The sequence below is a fragment of the Cottoperca gobio genome, chromosome 7 (assembly GCF_900634415.1).
Source record: "Cottoperca gobio chromosome 7, fCotGob3.1, whole genome shotgun sequence".
NCBI lineage: Eukaryota > Metazoa > Chordata > Actinopteri > Perciformes > Bovichtidae > Cottoperca > Cottoperca gobio.
The window spans coordinates 3,662,047-3,682,428 of NC_041361.1; the positions used below are offsets into that span (position 1 = coordinate 3,662,047).

The 20,382-nt window shown below is 39.8% G+C and overlaps 2 pseudogenes; one reads left to right on the plus strand and one right to left on the minus strand.

Moving 5' to 3' along the window:
* Positions 1 to 1,062: 1,062 nt before the first annotated feature.
* LOC115010970 (chitotriosidase-1-like) lies at positions 1,063 to 19,166 on the plus strand (annotated as a pseudogene).
* On the minus strand, positions 5,739 to 10,907 carry LOC115010732 (acidic mammalian chitinase-like; annotated as a pseudogene).
* Positions 19,167 to 20,382: the final 1,216 nt, after the last annotated feature.

Below are 20,382 nucleotides of genomic sequence, written 5' to 3' on the forward strand. Positions count from 1 at the left end.
TGAAAGGTGCCAATGACCTTGTATTGGCATCAGACAAAGGACTTGTCTCTGTTCTTGTCTTGTTAGACCTCAGTGCTGCTTTCAACCATGACATTCTATTACAGAGACTGGAACATTTCATTGGCATAAAAGGAACCGCAGTAAGCAGGTCTAAGTCCTATTTATCTGAGCGATCTCAGTTTGTACAACAAGGTTCTGTACTTGGACCTATTCTATTCACCTTATATATGCTTCCTTTAGGCAATATTATAAGGAACCACTCTATAAACTTTCATTGTTATGCGGATGACACCCAATTATATATCTATTAGGTCTCGGCCTGTTCGTTAGATGTTTTGTGTTGTGTCCTGTTTTATTTTGTTAATTACCTGTTCTCTGTTGTTTCTACTTCCTACCCCCAGGTGTTCCCAATCTGTTCGTTAGTGTCCTCACCTGTGTCTCGTTCCCTCTCACTTCTTGGTGTGTATTTAGAGTCTGTTTTGTTATTCCTCTCGTTGCCAGTTAGTCTTCGTACTTCGATGTCAAGAGTTCCAGCATTAGTCCCGTCTTCTTGTTTCCCAAGCGTTTGATTCCCCGGCTTCCTCGACCTTGTTTCTGTGACTCGATTCTGCCCTTACCTTGTCTGCTGTGCTGTTACGCTGAGTATCTGCCCGTGTACCAAACATGTTTCCGTGACCCGACTCTGCTCCTGGATTACCCCTTGATACTCTGTATGTTCAACTGTCTATGCGTGTACCATAGCAACTGCAATGTTTTCAGTAAAGACCAGTTCCATTCAACATTTATCTGCCTCTGTGTCATGCAATTGAGTCCCACCTCCCTTTCTTGTTGTATCGTACTGTTACAGTACGAACTGGCCAAAGACATGGACTCAGCCGACTCAGAGAAGGTTAAGACGGTGGTCAAGGCATTCGTCTCCACAATCTGGATGAGCAGCTGTCATCTCTGTGCGTCGGAGTAAGGACTCTGACAATCAGACGGCATTCCAGAACGACATAGGTGGACCAGCTGGCCAAGCAGCTCCAACAGCTGGGGACATGCGTCCAGTTACTATGTTCTGCGATGGCCGCGGGGCCAGGCCGCTACCGGTCAAGGTTAGGCGGTCATCCCTCCCGTCTCCACGGCTACTCCCCAGCCAATGATTCGTCTCTCCAGACCTGAACGCTTCGCCGGAGAATTGCAGAGCGTTCTTAACCCAATGTTTACATTTTGAATTACAAGTTGCTTCTTTTCCAACTGAGCGTTCCAAGGTGGCGTATGTGATTTCTTACCTGTCAGGACGGACGGAGGCTTGGGCTACGGCAGAATGGGCCAGGGAGAGACCAATTTGTCAATCCTTAGGCGCCTTCACAGAGACTCTAAGGAAGATCTTCGACCACACGGCTCCGGGTCGAGAGGCAGCTCGTGCACTCACCAGTATTCGACAGGGGAACCGGCTGACTTCAGTGACAAGTGTCTTTAAACTGCTAAAATACTCAGTGGACCATTCTGTAGCAATTTACTGGTTGGCTTTTGCCACGATTCATTGAGCGTTAGTAAATGTAAGCTTTGCCACAGAACAACCAAACACCTTTTTTTTTTTTAAACATTGCTTTGTGTCGCTGGTGTACGCTGCTGTCTATGTTGTAAATTATCTGTACATACAAGTTATATTGTATAAGAAAGTGACTTAATTCAGAGCTTGCTCAGAGACACAATTTTAAAGGAAAAAGTCTGTTACAGTCTAACTCTGACTGCAGTTCAGTTTTTAATGTTGACACAAAAGGCAGATCTACATCATATTGAAGAAAGCACTTGACCTTGACAGAATGAATAGTTTTGGAAATTAACTAGACTTGATTAAAGATGTGCAGTTTTTTTTCAGCTCCATGTTGAACAACTTTTTTTATTTCTGCTTATCCACATAGTGACAACATGTGCAAGCTCGCTCTCACTGCAAGTAAGTCACGCTGGTCAATTAAATGTTTCCTTAAAGGATCAGTTCATCCAAATCACAAAAACACATTTCCTGACTTAACGTCAGTGGTCTCTAGCCGTGCAGATAGTTCTTGTTTTGTTATCTCAGCCAGGGGATCATGCAGTAGGTTGTGTGTGTGTGAATGAGTGAAATCTCTGTGTTTGTCCACGGCTAATAGGGGAGGGGGCACCACCGCCATCAGCTAACTCAGATATACTCTGGGTTCTCTTTTCCGGGGTAGTTCCAATTTACCCATGTTTTGTGTCTTAGATTACAGTGAGTGTGAATTTAATGTGGTTTAACCCCACAACGATCCACTGAAAATTCTTTACAGAAACACTGTTCCCATTACTCTGGACAATCCATACTGTATGTGTTGTGTGGATTATTATTACATTTTTTCTATTTGGCTGAACTGACTTGTTGAGCTTTGTTCGTAACCCAATACTAACCAGTCTGTTTTCTTTGAAAACTCCACTCCACAATTGTTGTCAAACAAGGATCTTAATATAATTAATGTTTTCAAAAACTAATTAAAACCATCCTGATTTCTTTCCATCTCTCAGCCTCTTCCTCCAGGCTAGTCTGTTACTATAACAGCGATGCTGAATATAGAGAAAACAAGGGGAAGTTCATGGTTTCAGATATCGATCCGAACAAATGTACTCACCTGATCTATGCCTTTTCTGATATTAATAACGCAAATGAGCTGGTTCCCACCAATGAAAATGACATAGCACGCTATCAGTCCTTTAATGCACTCAAGACCAGGTCAGTTCTTAAACCTGTCAGAATACGTTCTAAATTTTGTGTAAAACAATTGCAAACTATACTTTTGTGTTTTGTAAACAATTAATATTAAACTTTTATGCCTACACAGAATGTACAGCTCAAAACCCTGTTGTCGGTCGGTGGCATGGACTTCAACAACAGAAAGTAAGTTACTTAAATGAACATGTAGGCCTTTTCTGCGTCAGGGCAAAGATTCAGGAAAATGGTGTCAGGAAAACGAAGAACATCCTTCATCCAGTCTGCTATCACACTACTGAGAGACAATGGGTTTGATGGGCTCAACATTGACTGGAGGAACCCCGCAGGAGCTGGAAGCAGATCAAGAGACAAACGGAGATTCACACGGCTGTGCAGGGTAAGATTCTGAAATTCTTTTCTGCAACAAACACATTCAGAAATATGCCATACTGTATGTACACCGTGTAGGAAAATATTAGATTTTGTATTTAACAGAGAGTGAACCATGCTTCTGTGTTGTATAGGAGCTCAAAAAGGCCTTTGTCGCTGAGGGAACAGCAACTAACCGTGACAGCTTAATGGTTACTGCTAGTGTCTCTGCTGAGAAAGACACCATCGATTTCAGTTATGATGTCCCAAAGATTGCCAGAGTAAAACTAATTTAATGTAATTCTTGACATTATACCCATGATTAGCTGTCATCATGTTTTTGGTAAACTTGATCTTCTCTGCATTTTATCAGAAACCTGGATTTCATTAATGTGCTGACATTTGACTTTCGTGCCGACTTGGAAAGTGTCACAGGACATCACAGCTCCTTGTACAAGGGATCCCAGGACACTGGAGATGACATCTTCTGGAACACTGTAAGTACAGGGATTAAACTACCTCATCACATTTATATTCAGACATGTCTTTCTAATTCTTTTTTCACTTTCTAGGATTATGCAATGCAATATTGGACAGATCAGGGAGCACCTACAGAACAGCTAAACTTGGGGTTAGCGGCATACGGGGCGAACCTTTGAGCTCTCATCTGCATCCAGTGGTGTTGGAGCACCAGCCAATGGTCCTCGGTGAAGAAGGCCGCTACACCGATGAAGCGGGATTCTTGTCCTATTATGAGGTTAAACTGTAAATAAAATCAAATGACATCAATCGTCTTATTATAGACCAACCAATTTTTACTGTATTGTGTGCAAAAAAATTCTGTTTATGTTAATATATTAAATTTTAACTGACCTAAAATCACTGTAAAGATGGCAACTACCCCTTCATCAGCCACCTCATAGTCTGCTGGTGTTAGGTAACCAAAATGTGAAACATTAAAATCCTATCCTGTCATGTGGTTTCCACTGTGTACTTGATTGAATGCTATTAGCTTTGATGGAATCACCTTTTATTAACTGTATTACATTGTATTAAGCAGAGAGAAAATGTGTGTTTTCTTTCTATATAGAAATCGCAACAGTCATACTCAGTGATTATACAAATAGTATGTCATGATAAAACAAGGTTAATGAGCAATTCACACAATTTCTGATATCTGATCTGATTTTTCCGTGTTTTCCTGGCTTTGCAGATACAACTCCTTCTGGAAACCTCTGTGAAGGAAGGAGCGATGGGCAATACCCCAACCATGATGATCCAAATGCTTTTAACATCTGTGGTGATGAAATAGCCTACCTGCAACACTGCAACCAAATTTGGTCTATAACCAAGAGTGCAACTGCTGTGACTATCCAATTCAGCCACTCCGACAAATACTGAGAATACTGGAACATTCTGTGTTGGAAAGGATGATGGGCACTACGCCAACCCTGCTGATCCCATTCTTTTTACAACTGTGGTCATGACAATAACCCACCTCCAATACTGCCAACCAATTTGATCTTTAACGAAGAGGACAACTGCTGTGGCCATCCCGAGTCACCCACTCCGACAAATACTGGAACACTCTGTGGTAAAAAGGTTGATGGGCACTACGCCAACCCTGATAACCCAAACAGTTTTTACCAATGTGCTGGTGAGAAAACATACAACCAAGAACTGCGCTGTGGACTTGATCTTCAAGCAAAGCTGCACGTGCTGTGACCATCCCTAGTCATCCACTCCGACAGATACTGTAAACCTCTGTGATGGAACGAAATATGGGTACTACATCCAGCTTGATGACTCATATTTTCACATTTGGCTTACAGGTAGAAAAATTGCTTTATAATGGTACTGCTGGGTTTTATAGGCCTGACTATATACACTTATTTCAATACATTTTAAAACACAATTCATGTATCAAATGTGAATATTTGTGTGTTTCTGAGTTTAAAGTTTTAACGCCTGTGATGAAATTGTACATATTTTTTATTTGATAGAATGATCAAAAGGGAGGAATGTAATAGAAAGTTTCATATTTCCAAGTTACATTTTTCTTGTTTCATACTTTGTTCAATGAACTTCTGTCTTTCCCAGCATATCTCTGTAACTTTATTTGTATGCCCGCCCTGACTATTCTACTTGTGTTTATCCCAAATGGGTGAATCTTCTTCCCCTCCCCTCTCTACTCACTGTTGTATGTCTATCTAACACCTGCAACTTTGGGAACTTTCCATACACCCCCCTTCTCTACTATCTGTCACTGTCTGAATCCTCCACCCCCTCCCTTCTCTACTCACTGACTTTTAGGGTCAACTGTGTCAATCTTCCACCCCTATTTCTCCTTACAGTCTGTAAAATACATGAACACATTTTATCGGGGTTCTTCCTCATACAGACTGCTTGCACTCTGTATAAATGATGATCCTTCTTTGCAAAGAATAAATACTCCAAAGACAAGCTTATTTCTCAAGAATCTTCATTTCAGTATTATATACTTCACTGGTAATTTGTATAAGGACTTAATTAAAACTTTCCACCACACTGGTGTGTCTTTTATCATACACAACACCTGATAGATATAAAGCACAACCAACATGGAACAACCAAATGTTGAATAAATATGAAAGAAATTCTCTGGGAAACTGGTGGTATTTTATTGATGCGTGATTTTATTAAACATAAAATATAAACGAACAAGAGCACACCGATGCAACAGAATTAGAAACACCAACAATAACTAATAAAATAAGTAAAGCCTGTCAGATTAAATGTATATTGATAGATATGGATGGTTGGACATTTCCACTTTAACATGTACGCAGTCTCAAATCAAAGACAGTATATGTAACTAAATGTGTAAAGGTTTGATGTCATGTCAATGCATCATTTGATCTTTTTCTAACTGAAAATAGGAAGTACAAGAGATTTAATCATTTTCTCATTGTTTTGGCATTTCAATGGGCACAGGGAGCTGATGGAAATCAATCTGAAAATATTAGTGCCGAACATTTGATACATGAATTGTGTTTTAAAATGTATTGAAATAAGTGTATATAAGTCAGGCCTATAAAACCCAGCAGTACCATTATAAAGCAATTTTTCTACCTGTAAGCCAAATGTGAAAAATATGAGTCATCAAGCTGGATGTAGTACCCATATTTCTTTCCATCACAGAGGTTTACAGTATCTGTCGGAGTGGATGACTAGGGATGGTCACAGCACGTGCAGCTTTGCTTGAAGATCAAGCCCACAGCGCAGTTCTTGGTGTATGTTATCTTATTAGCACATTGGTGAAAACTGTTTGGGTCATCAGGGTTGGCGTAGTGCCCATCATCCTTTTCATCACAGAATTTTCCAGTATTCTCAGTATTTGTCGGAGTGGCTGAATCGGGAAAGTCACAGCACGTGCAGCTTTGCTTGAAGATCAAGCCCACAGCGCAGTTCTTGGTGTATGTTATCTTATTAGCACATTGGTGAAAACTGTTTGGGTCATCAGGGTTGGCGTAGTGCCCATCATCCTTTCCATCACAGAATTTTCCAGTATTCTCAGTATTTGTCGGAGTGGCTGAATCGGGATAGTCACAGCAGTTGCACTCTTGGTTATAGACCAAATTTGGTTGGCAGTGTTGCAGGTAGGCTATTTCATTACCACAGTTGTTAAAAGCATTTGGATCATCATGGTTGGGGTATTGCCCATCGCTCCTTCCTTCACAGAGGTTTCCAGAAGGAGTTGTATCTGCAAAGCCAGGAAAACACGGAAAAATCAGATCAGATATCAGAAATTGTGTGAATTGCTCATTAACCTTGTTTTATCATGACATACTATTTGTATATCACTGAGTATGACTGTTGTGATTTCTATATAGAAAGAACACACATTTTCTCTCTGCTTAAGACAATGTAATACAGTTAATAAAAGGTGATTCCATCAAAGCTAATAGCATTCAATCAAGTACACAGTGGAAACCACATGACAGGATAGGATTTAATGTTTCACATTTTGGTTACCTAACACCAGCAGACTATGCAGGTGGCTGATTAAGGGGTAGTTGCCATCTCCACAGTGATCTTTAAAGTCATCCAGGTCCAGAGACCAGACAACGGCTCCTCCAAATTTGTGAGCTTTTATGTAACTGACCTGAGAAGATGAGGGACAAAATCTTTTAACGACCTAAGTCCTGTTATCAAAAATATCTATGCAACCAGTCGTGTGTACAACCAGTAATTTGTTAATTAATTAGTGAGCAATAGTTGTAATGAAACAAATGATTACCTTATTATCAAGGCTGCCTTTGTTGTCAAATCCAACCCACAGATTTTCCTTTCGTTGCATATATAACTCTCTGATCAGTAATCAGATGGGTTGTTACTCCTTCAAGTTTAAGGCAAATCTGAAAAAGGGTCAGTTAAATGTAATATATTAACATTTTTTGCACACAATACAGTAAAATTGGTTGGTCTATAATAAGACGATTGATGTCATTTGATTTTTATTCACAGTTTACAGGTTTACCCTCATAATAGGACAAGAATCCCTCTTCATCGGTGTAGCGGCCCTTCTTCACCAAGACCATTGGCTGGTGCTCCAAACACCACTGGATGCAGATGAGAGCTCAAAGTTCGCCCGTATGCCGCTAACCCCATGTTTAGCTGTTCTGTAGGTGCTCCCTGATCTGTCCAATATTGCATTGCATAATCCTAGAAAGTGAAAAAGAATAGAAGACATGTCTGAATAGTAAATGTGATGAGGTAGTTATAATCCCTGTACTTACAGTGTTCCAGAAGAGGTCATCTCCAGTGTCCTGGGAATCCCTTGTACAAGGAGCTGTGATGTCCTGTGACCCTTTCCAAGTCGGCGCGAAAGTCAATGTCAGCACATTAATGAAATCCAGGTTTCTGATAAAATGGCAGAGAAGATCAAGTTTACCAAAACATGACGATACTAATCATGGTATAATGTCAAGAATTACATTAAATTAGTTTACTTTGCAATCTTTGGGACATCATAACTGAAATCGATGGGTGTCTTTCTCAGCAGAGACACTAGCAGTAACCATTAAGCTGTCACGGTTAGTTGCTGTTCCCTCAGCGACAAAGGCCTTTTTGAGCTCCTATACAACACAGAAGCATGGTTCACTCTCTGTTAAATACAAAATCTAATATTTTCCTACACGGTGTACATACAGTATGGCATATTTCTGAATGTGTTTGTTGCAGAAAAGAATTTCAGAATCTTACCCTGCACAGCCGTGTGAATCTCCGTTTGTCTCTTGATCTGCTTCCAGCTCCTGCGGGGTTCCTCCAGTCAATGTTGAGCCCATCAAACCCATTGTCTCTCAGTAGTGTGATAGCAGACTGGATGAAGGGTGTTCTTCTTCGTTTTCCTGTCACCATTTTCCTGAATCTAGTAAACATTTGAAAAAACAGTGCTCTCAAGAAGACACTCAACATACTGAATTTAAGCGTTAGCACAAACTCAAAGAGCAACAAAAAGCTCAAAATCACGTGTGTAAAGACAGCTGTAGGCGAATGGTCTAATAACCATAAAATACCAGCACCTTACCTTGTGCTACCTAATTTGTAAGAAACCATGCACCATGCATGCTGTATAACGCATACAAATAGAGGATCAATGTGAAAAGCAGGTTTCATGGTGAGGAAAATACAAACATATTGAAGTGCTGCTTATATTTATTTTTCTGGTTTGTTTGTTTATATATTTATTTTTGTGTCACTCACTCTGTCAAGCGGCTTTGAGTTACTAGAAAAGCACTATACAAGTCTAATAATGTATTATCATCATTATCATCATCATCATCATCATCATCATCATCATCATACCTGTCTTTGCCCTGACGCAGAAAAGGCCTACATGTTCATTTAAGTAACTTACTTCTGTTGTTGAAGTCCAAGCCACCGACCGACAACAGGGTTTTGAGCTGTACATTTCTGTGCAGGCATAAAAGTTCAATATTAATTGTTTACAAAACACAAAAGTATAGTTTGTAATTGTTTTACACAAAATTTAAAACGTATTCTGACAGGTTTAAGAACTGACCTGGTCTTGAGTGCATTAAAGGACTGATAGTGTGCTATGTCATTTTCATTGGTGGGGACCAGCTCATTTGCGTTATTAATACCAGCAAAGGAATAGATCAGGTGAGTACATTTGTTCGGATCGATATCTGAAACCATGAACTTCCCCTTGTCTTCTCTATTTTCAGCATCGCTGTTATAGTAACAGACTAGCCTGGAGGAAGAGGCTGAGAGATGGAAAGAAATCAGGATGGTTTTAATTAGTTTTTGAAACATTAATTATATTAAGATCCTTGTTTGACAACAATTGTGGAGTAGGGTACATTATTCCTCTGCTACTAAGACTGATTATGATTAATGTACTTTATAAACTCACCCAAGCTGGCGAGGATCAAACAGAGACCTTCAAAGAAAACAGACTGGTTAGTATTGGGTTACGAACAAAGCTTAACAAGTCAGTTCAGCCAAATAGAAAAAAAATAATAATAATCCACACAACACATACAGTATGGATTGTCCAGAGTAATGGGAACAGTGTTTCTGTAAAGAATTGTCAGTGGATCGTTGTGGGGTTAAACCACATTAAATTCACTCTCACTGTAATCCAAGACACAAAACATGGGTAAATTGGAAAAAGTGCATTCAGTACAGTGCAGACCAGGTGTTTCTGGCTCTGGGGCAGGGCTCCAGACAAACCTTTTTCACCACCGTGGAACTACCCCGGAAAAGAGAACCCAGAGTATATCTGAGTTAGCTGATGTTTCTTACAATTTTATGTTTAGTTTATGTAAAGCATTTTGTTATCAAGTTGCGGTGGTGCCCCCTCCCCTATTAGCCGTGGACAAACAGAGATTTCACTCATTCACACACACAACCTACTGCATGATCCCCTGGCTGAGATAACAAAACAAGAACTATCTGCACGGCTAGAGACCACTGACGTTAAGTCAGGAAATGTGTTTTTGTGATTTGGATGAACTGATCCTTTAAGGAAACATTTAATTGACCAGCGTGACTTACTTGCAGTGAGAGCGAGCTTGCACATGTTGTCACTATGTGGATAAGCAGAAATAAAAAAAGTTGTTCAACATGGAGCTGAAAAAAAACTGCACATCTTTAATCAATTCTAGTTCATTTCCAAAACTATTCATTCTGTCAAGGTCAAGTGCTTTCTTCAATATGATGTAGATCTGCCTTTTGTGTCAACATTAAAAACTGAACTGCAGTCAGAGTTAGACTGTAACAGACTTTTTCTTTAAAATTGTGTCTCTGAGCAAGCTCTGAATTAAGTCACTTTCTTACAATATAACTTGTATGTACAGATAATTTACAACATAGACAGCAGCGTACACCAGCGACACAAAGCAATGTTTAAAAAAAGGTGTTTGGTCGTCCTGTGGCAAAGCTTACATTTACTAACTCTCAATGAATCGTGGCAAAAGCCAATCAGTAAATTGCTACAGAATGGTCCACTGAGTATTTTAGCAGTTTAAAGACACTGTCACTGTAATATGGTGTACATTTAGACACTCTTTCTACTGGACCCCTAATATTTTCACTTACCTTTATCAGGGTAGTAAGTAGATTCAATCAGTGATCAAATATCATCTGGAATCATTGAATAACATGTCAGATTATTAGACAGTTAGTTGGAGCGATGAAGCTATTTGAAGAAGGTATAGCAATATACATAGCAACAACTAAGAAATTAATGAAAATGTGGTTTAATAAAATTAGAGTAAAAAGGATACTTACCAAGACAATGGTCAAATGAGCAGATACTGTCTCCCTACTTTGACTGATGTCTGGCTTCAATGCTTTAAATAGGGCTGACACCTGGTATGATAGGGTGGGGCTAATTAATGAACGCATTCACACACACTGATTGTAACATCAAGTCACATTCCTTATTGCTGACTAACCTTCTTGGCAATAATCCTTATCTGCATTTTGAACTAGAAAAAAAATGTCAACTCATGGGCCGGGCACTTTAGACGTTGAATTCAAAGGTAGCCGCAGGAAGCGGAACAACTGGATTAACGTTTGGAAACTCTACGTTACTAAGGCAAAAACAGCCCTGTTGATGGTTACAGAAAAAGGCTATAATTAGTATTCAGACCAACAGCAGCATTGTTATGTAATGTACATCTAATTACACAGGGATTAAAATCAGCCAACAAGAGCAGACCCACAAAAAAAGGTTAGCTTCAATCTCAAAGAAAGCAATTATTGTCATAATGAGCAACAGCAGAAAGCATTGGGGCAAAAATATATATCGTTAAATGCGGATGATATTCTATTATATTTATCAAAGCCAGAACAATCGTTATCAGCTCTATTGGAATTATTGGGAAAATATGGAACAGTATCAGGTTTTAAAGTTAGCAAGGAGTTAAGTAACAGAGGTAACGCCATTATTTAAAATTTGACTGTTGCTCACTTCAGAGCCAGTTTGATTGGGAGTTGACCAAGAAACACATAAAGTACCTAGGTGTGCTAATTTTAAACAATCTGGATGAAATGTATAAGATTAACTATATCCCCGCACTCTATGCTTACTTATTTATTACCTTATATGAAACTATAATATTGGGCTGCATGACTAAGACTGCAGAAGCAAGGGTTTAAATAATCCTGTATTAGATAAATAATAAATATAAATAAATAAATAATGATGTATTACCTTTGGATTTAATTTGTGGAATGAGAAACCTTTGGAAAATTCAAAAATACGCAATTATACTTCACTATGTAGGAATATGTACTGTCGTCATACATTTGTGACTTGGAATAAGTGTTTTTCAACGTATTCTCCTATGTGGAAGAAGCCAGCATTGCCTTCTGTATTTAGAGAAAGTATTTTTAGAGAAAGAAATTGAATTTCTTTAATAGAAGAAAATAAGAACAACCCCAGGTTTCTTTCAGCACTGTAGCCAGGCTGACAGAGAGCCACAGCTCTACAGAGCCTTCTGTTCCTATATCTCTCAGTAGTGACGACTTCATGAGTTTCTTTAACGATAAAATTATAATTATTAGAGACAAAATTAATCTCCTCCTGACCTCAATTGGTAATGACTTAACTTCAACTGTTGGAATTTTAAAAACATCTGTAACTCCTGAAATATATCTAGACTGTTTTACTCCAATCAACCTTAACCAACTAACTTCAACAATCTCATCTCTAAACCATCAACCTGTCTTTTAGACCCGATTCCAACTAAACTGTTTAAAGAAGTTTTACCCTTAATTAACACTTCGTTATTAAATATGATCAACCTGTCTCTATTATCTGGCTACGTACCAAAATCCTTTAAAGTAGCTGTAATAAAACCTCTTCTTAAAAAGCCTAGTCTTGATCCAGAGGTTTTAGCCAACTATAGGCCGATATCTAATCTACCCTTTCTCGCTAAAATCCTTGAGAAAGCAGTCGCAAAACAGTTGTGTGACTTTTTACATAATAATAGTTTTTTGAGGTTTTTCAATCTGGATTTAGAGTTCATCATAGCACAGAGACGGCACTGGTGAAAGTTACCAATGACCTTCTATTGGCATCAGACAAAGGACTCTTGTCTCTGTTCTTGTCTTGTTAGACCTCAGTGCTGCTTTTGACACTGTTGATCATGACATTCTACTACAGAGACTGGAACATTGTGTTGGCATAAAAGGAACCGCACTAAGCTGGTTCAAGTCCTATTTATCTGAGCGATAAACGATAAATCCTCCATGACAGCCAAAGTCAGTCTTGGAGTTCCGCAGGGTTCTGTACTTGGACCGATTCTATTCACCTTATATATGCTTCCTTTGGGCAATATTATAAGGAACCACTCTATAAACTTTCATTGTTATGCGGATGATACCCAATTATATCTATCAATTAAACCAGACGAAACCAATCAATTGGCTAAACTTCAAGCATGCCTCAAGGACATAAAAACTTGGATGTCTATCAACTTTTTGATGTTAAACACAGACAAAACTGAAGTTATTATACTTGGCCCTAAACGCCTCCGAAACGCATTTTCTAATGACATAGAAGCTCTGGATGGCATTAACTTGGCCTCCAGCACCACTGTAAGGAATCTTGGCGTCATCTTTGATCAAGATCTGTCGTTTAACTCCCACATAAAACAAATCTCAAGGACTGCCTTCTTTCATCTACGTAACATTGCAAAAATAAGACACATCCTGTCTCAAAATGATGCAGAAAAACTAGTCCATGCATTTGTTACTTCAAGGCTGGATTACTGCAACTCATTGTTATCAGGTTGTCCCAAAAAGTCACTTAAGACTCTTCAGTTGATCCAAAATGCAGCGGCACGTGTATTGACTAGAACAAGGAAACGGGATCATATTACTCCTGTATTAGCTGCACTGCACTGGCTCCCGGTAAAATACAGAATAGAATTCAAAATCCTTCTCCTGACTTACAAATCAATTAATGGTCAGGCTCCAGTATATCTTAAAGACCTCATAGTACCTTATAAACCAACTAGAGCATTACGCTCCCAGACTGCAGGGTTACTTGTGGTTCCTAGAGTCTCTAAGAGTACAATGGGAGCCAGAGCCTTCAGCTATCAAGCTCCTCTCCAGTGGAACCAGCTTCCAGTTTGTGTTCGGGAGGCAGACACACTCTCCACATTTAAAAGTAGGCTAAAGACTTTCCTTTTTGATAAAGCTTATAGTTAGGGCTTGCTCAGGTTTGCCCTGGATCAGCCCCTAGTTATGCTGCTATAGGCTTAGACTGCCGGGGGACACCTCCCTGCTCTCTTCCTTCTCTTCCTCTCTCCTCCCCTCCCCTCTCTTCTTCTCCCTCTCTATCTGTATGCATTTATGTAAATGTATGTTACTAACTCACCATCCGGGGTATCATCCCCGGAGTGTCTGTCTCTCATGTGGCAGGTTGCCACTGATAAAGTTTACGTCAGGATCATGAATCGTGACAGCGCCTACTGACCTGGTCCTGCTGGACACCGGGAAGCCTTTTTGACATTTTCCTGGATTCATCCATACTTTCTATTTCTTTTTTTTTCAACACAATATAATTTCTGTCAAATGTTGTATTTGTACTATGTTGTTTATCCTGTACACACGACATCTATTGCACGTCTGTCCGTCCTGGGAGAGGGATCCTCCTCAGTTGCTCTCTCTGAGGTTTCTTCCATTTTTTCCCCTTTAATTTTGGGGTTTCTTTTAGGAAGTTTTTCCTTGTGCGATGCGAGGGTCTAAGGACAGAGGATGTCGTAACCTGTACAGTCTGTAAAGCACACTGAGACAAATGTATAATTTGTGATATTGGGCTATACAAATACATTTGATTTGATTTGATTTGATTTAATGTAATTTTTGATTTATAATAATCTTGTGCGCACAAGATAGTTAACTTTTAATAATAATAAAAAAGTCACCTTACAGGACCTTCCTCTGTACAAACCAAATTCAATTCACTGTCATTGAAACCTGAGAGACCAAAACATGGGTAAACAAAACAAAAGGTGTGGCTAGAAGCCACTGGAGGTAGGGTGAGAAAATATGTGTTTTGGTATTTGGGGTCAACAAGAAACATTTACTTGTCCTGCTTGTCTTACCTGTAGTTAGAGTGAGAACATGTTGTATATAATTATTATAATTATAATTAGTATGCTTATTATTAATTTGTTGCCAAAATAGAATTGTGTCCATCAGTGACAGCACGCACCTTAGCTGCTGCCAGTGTGTGCTTCGTACTCAGAAAAGTATTGGCACACTTCATTTAATACATGTTTCACACAGCTGGTGTATATTTTCATATAAGATGTAGGGAAAGGAAATATATCTAGACTGCTTTACTGCAATCGATCTTAACCAACTAACTTAATCAACAATTCGTCGTCTAAGCCATTGACCTGTCTTTTAGACCCAATTACAACTGTTTAAAGACATTTTTACCCTTAATTAACACCTCGTTATTAAATGTGCTCAACCTGTCTTTATAATCTGGCTATGTAACACAATCCTTTAAAGTAGCTGTAATAAAATCTCTTCCTAAAAGTCCAGTCATGATCCAGACGTTTTAGCCAACTATAGGCCAATTCTCTGCTCTTTCTGCTACAAATCCTTGAGAAAGCAGTCGCAAAACAGTTGTGTGGTTTGTTTGAGGTTTTCAGGCTGGATTTAGAGTAGATTATATCACAGAGACGGCACTGGTGAAAGGTGCCAATGACCTTGTATTGGCATCAGACAAAGGACTTGTCTCTGTTTCTTGTCTTGTTAGACCTCAGTGCTGCTTTCAACCATGACATTCTATTACAGAGACTGGAACATTTCATTGGCATAAAAGGAACCGCAGTAAGCAGGTCTAAGTCCTATTTATCTGAGCGATCTCAGTTTGTACAACAAGGTTCTGTACTTGGACCTATTCTATTCACCTTATATATGCTTCCTTTAGGCAATATTATAAGGAACCACTCTATAAACTTTCATTGTTATGCGGATGACACCCAATTATATATCTATTAGGGTCTCGGGCCTGTTCGTTAGATGTTTTGTGTTGTGTCCTGTTTTATTTTGTTAATTACCTGTTCTCTGTTGTTTCTACTTCCTACCCCCAGGTGTTCCCAATCTGTTCGTTAGTGTCCTCACCTGTGTCTCGTTCCCTCTCACTTCTTGGTGTGTATTTAGAGTCTGTTTTTGTTATTCTCTCGTTGCCAGTTAGTCTTCGTACTTCGATGTCAAGAGTTCCAGCATTAGTCCCGTCTTCTTGTTTCCCAAGCGTTTGATTCCCCGGCTTCCTCGACCTTGTTTCTGTGACTCGATTCTTGCCCTTACCTTGTCTGCTGTGCTGTACGCTGAGTATCTGCCCGTGTACCAAACATGTTTCCGTGACCCGACCTCTGCTCCTGGATTACCCCTTGATACTCTGTTATGTTCACTGTCTATGCGTGTACCATAGCAAACTGCAATGTTTTCAGTAAAGACCAGTTCCATTTCAACATTTATCTGCCTCTGTGTCATGCAATTGAGTCCCACCTCCCTTTTCTTGTTGTATCGTACTGTTACAGTACGAACTGGCCAAAGACATGGACTCAGCCGACTCAGAGAAGGTTAAGACGGTGGTCAAGGCATTCGTCTCCACAATCTGGATGAGCAGCTGTCATCTCTGTGCGTCGGAGTAAGGACTCTGACAATCAGACGGCATTCCAGAACGACATAGGTGGACCAGCTGGCCAAGCAGCTCCAACAGCTGGGGGACATGCGTCCAGTTACTATGTTCTGCGATGGCCGCGGGGCCAGGCCGCTACCGGTCAAGGTTAGGCGGTCATCCCTCCCGTCTCCACGGCTACTCCCCAGCCAATGATTCGTCTCTCCAGACCTGAACGCTTCGCCGGAGAATTGCAGAGCGTTCTTAACCCAATGTTTACATTTTTGAATTACAAGTTGCTTCTTTTCCAACTGAGCGTTCCAAGGTGGCGTATGTGATTTCTTACCTGTCAGGACGGACGGAGGCTTGGGCTACGGCAGAATGGGCCAGGGAGAGACCAATTTGTCAATCCTTAGGCGCCTTCACAGAGACTCTAAGGAAGATCTTCGACCACACGGCTCCGGGTCGAGAGGCAGCTCGTGCACTCACCAGTATTCGACAGGGGAACCGGCTGACTTCAGTGACAAGGTGTCTTTAAACTGCTAAAATACTCAGTGGACCATTCTGTAGCAATTTACTGGTTGGCTTTTGCCACGATTCATTGAGCGTTAGTAAATGTAAGCTTTGCCACAGAACAACCCAAACACCTTTTTTTTTTTTAAAACATTGCTTTGTGTCGCTGGTGTACGCTGCTGTCTATGTTGTAAATTATCTGTACATACAAGTTATAATTGTATAAGAAAGTGACTTAATTCAGAGCTTGCTCAGAGACACCATTTTAAAGGAAAAAGTCTGTTACAGTCTAACTCTGACTGCAGTTCAGTTTTAATGTTGACACAAAAGGCAGATCTACATCATATTGAAGAAAGCACTTGACCTTGACAGAATGAATAGTTTTGGAAATTAACTAGACTTGATTAAAGATGTGCAGTTTTTTTTCAGCTCCATGTTGAACAACTTTTTTTTATTTCTGCTTATCCACATAGTGACAACATGTGCAAGCTCGCTCTCACTGCAAGTAAGTCACGCTGGTCAATTAAATGTTTCCTTAAAGGATCAGTTCATCCAAATCACAAAAACACATTTCCTGACTTAACGTCAGTGGTCTCTAGCCGTGCAGATAGTTCTTGTTTTGTTATCTCAGCCAGGGGATCATGCAGTAGGTTGGTGTGGTGTGTGATGAGTGAAATCTCTGTGTTTGTCCACGGCTAATAGGGGAGGGGGCACCACCGCCATCAGCTAACTCAGATATACTCTGGTTCTCTTTTCCGGGGTAGTTCCAATTTACCCATGTTTTGTGTCTTAGATTACAGTGAGTGTGAATTTAATGTGGTTTAACCCCACAACGATCCACTGAAAATTCTTTACAGAAACACTGTTCCCATTACTCTGGACAATCCATACTGTATGTGTTGTGTGGGATTATTATTACATTTTTTTCTATTTGGCTGAACTGACTTGTTGAGCTTTGTTCGTAACCCAATACTAACCAGTCTGTTTTCTTTGAAAACTCCACTCCACAATTGTTGTCAAACAAGGATCTTAATATAATTAATGTTTTCAAAAACTAATTAAAACCATCCTGATTTCTTTCCATCTCTCAGCCTCTTCCTCCAGGCTAGTCTGTTACTATAACAGCGATGCTGAATATAGAGAAAACAAGGGGAAGTTCATGGTTTCAGATATCGATCCGAACAAATGTACTCACCTGATCTATGCCTTTTCTGATATTAATAACGCAAATGAGCTGGTTCCCACCAATGAAAATGACATAGCACGCTATCAGTCCTTTAATGCACTCAAGACCAGGTCAGTTCTTAAACCTGTCAGAATACGTTCTAAATTTTGTGTAAAACAATTGCAAACTATACTTTTGTGTTTTGTAAACAATTAATATTAAACTTTTATGCCTACACAGAAATGTACAGCTCAAAACCCTGTTGTCGGTCGTGGCATGCTTCAACCAGAAAGTAAGTTACTAGTAATGAACATGTAGGCCTTTTCTGCGTCAGGGCAAGATTCAGGAAAATGGTGTCAGGAAACGAAGAACATCCTTCATCCAGTCTGCTATCACACTACTGAGAGACAATGGGTTTGATGGGCTCAACATTGACTGGAGGAACCCCGCAGGAGCTGGAAGCAGATCAAGAGACAACGGAGATTCACACGGCTGTGCAGGGTAAGATTCTGAAATTCTTTTCTGCAACAAACACATTCAGAAATATGCCATACTGTATGTACACACCGTGTAGGAAAATATTAGATTTTGTATTTAACAGAGAGTGAACCATGCTTCTGTGTTGTATAGGAGCTCAAAAAGGCCTTTGTCGCTGAGGGAACAGCAACTAACCGTGACAGCTTAATGGTTACTGCTAGTGTCTCTGCTGAGAAAGACACCATCGATTTCAGTTATGATGTCCCAAAGATTGCAGAGTAAAACTAATTTAATGTAATTCTTGACATTATACCCATGATTAGCTGTCATCATGTTTTGGTAAACTTGATCTTCTCTGCATTTTATCAGAAACCTGGATTTCATTAATGTGCTGACATTTGACTTTCGTGCCGACTTGGAAAGTGTCACAGGACATCACAGCTCCTTGTACAAGGGATCCCAGGACACTGGAGATGACATCTTCTGGAACACTGTAAGTACAGGGATTAAACTACCTCATCACATTTATATTCAGACATGTCTTCTAATTCTTTTTTCACTTTCTAGGATTATGCAATGCAATATTGGACAGATCAGGAGCACCTACAGAACAGCTAAACTTGGGGTTAGCGGCATACGGGCGAACCTTTGAGCTCTCATCTGCATCCAGTGGTGTTGGAGCACCAGCCAATGGTCCTGGTGAAGAAGGCCGCTACACCGATGAAGAGGGATTCTTGTCCTATTATGAGGTTAAACTGTAAATAAAAATCAAATGACATCAATCGTCTTATTATAGACCAACCAATTTTACTGTATTGTGTGCAAAAAAATTCTGTTTATGTTAATATATTAAATTTAACTGACTAAAAATCACTGTAAAGATGGCAACTACCCCTTCATCAGCCACCTCATAGTCTGCTGGTGTTAGGTAACCAAAATGTGAAACATTAAAATCCTATCCTGTCATGTGGTTTCCACTGTGTACTTGATTGAATGCTATTAGCTTTGATGGAATCACCTTTTATTAACTGTATTACATTGTATTAAGCAGAGAGAAAATGTGTGTTCTTTCTATATAGAAATCGCAACAGTCATACTCAGTGATATACAAATAGTATGTCATGATAAAACAAGGTTAATGAGCAATTCACACAATTTCTGATATCTGATCTGATTTTTCCGTGTTTTCCTGGCTTTGCAGATACAACTCCTTCTGGAAACCTCTGTGAAGGAAGGAGCGATGGGCAATACCCCAACCATGATGATCCAAATGCTTTTAACATCTGTGGTGATGAAATAGCCTACCTGCAACACTGCCAACCAAATTTGGTCTATAACCAAGAGTGCAACTGCTGTGACTATCCCAATTCAGCCACTCCGACAAATACTGAGAATACTGGAACATTCTGTGTTGGAAAGGATGATGGGCACTACGCCAACCCTGCTGATCCACATTCTTTTTACAACTGTGGTCATGACATAACCCACCTCCAATACTGCCAACCAAATTTGATCTTTAACGAAGAGGACAACTGCTGTGGCCATCCCGAGTCACCCACTCCGACAAATACTGGAACACTCTGTGGTAAAAAGGTTGATGGGCACTACGCCAACCCTGATAACCCAAACAGTTTTTACCAATGTGCTGGTGAGAAAACATACACCAAGAACTGCGCTGTGGACTTGATCTTCAAGCAAAGCTGCACGTGCTGTGACCATCCCTAGTCATCCACTCCGACAGATACTGTAAACCTCTGTGATGGAACGAAATATGGGTACTACATCCAGCTTGATGACTCATATTTTTCACATTTGGCTTACAGGTAGAAAAATTGCTTTATAATGGTACTGCTGGGTTTTATAGGCCTGACTTATATACACTTATTTCAATACATTTTAAAACACAATTCATGTATCAAATGTGAATATTTGTGTGTTTCTGAGTTTAAAGTTTTAACGCCTGTGATGAAATTGTACATATTTGTTTATGTT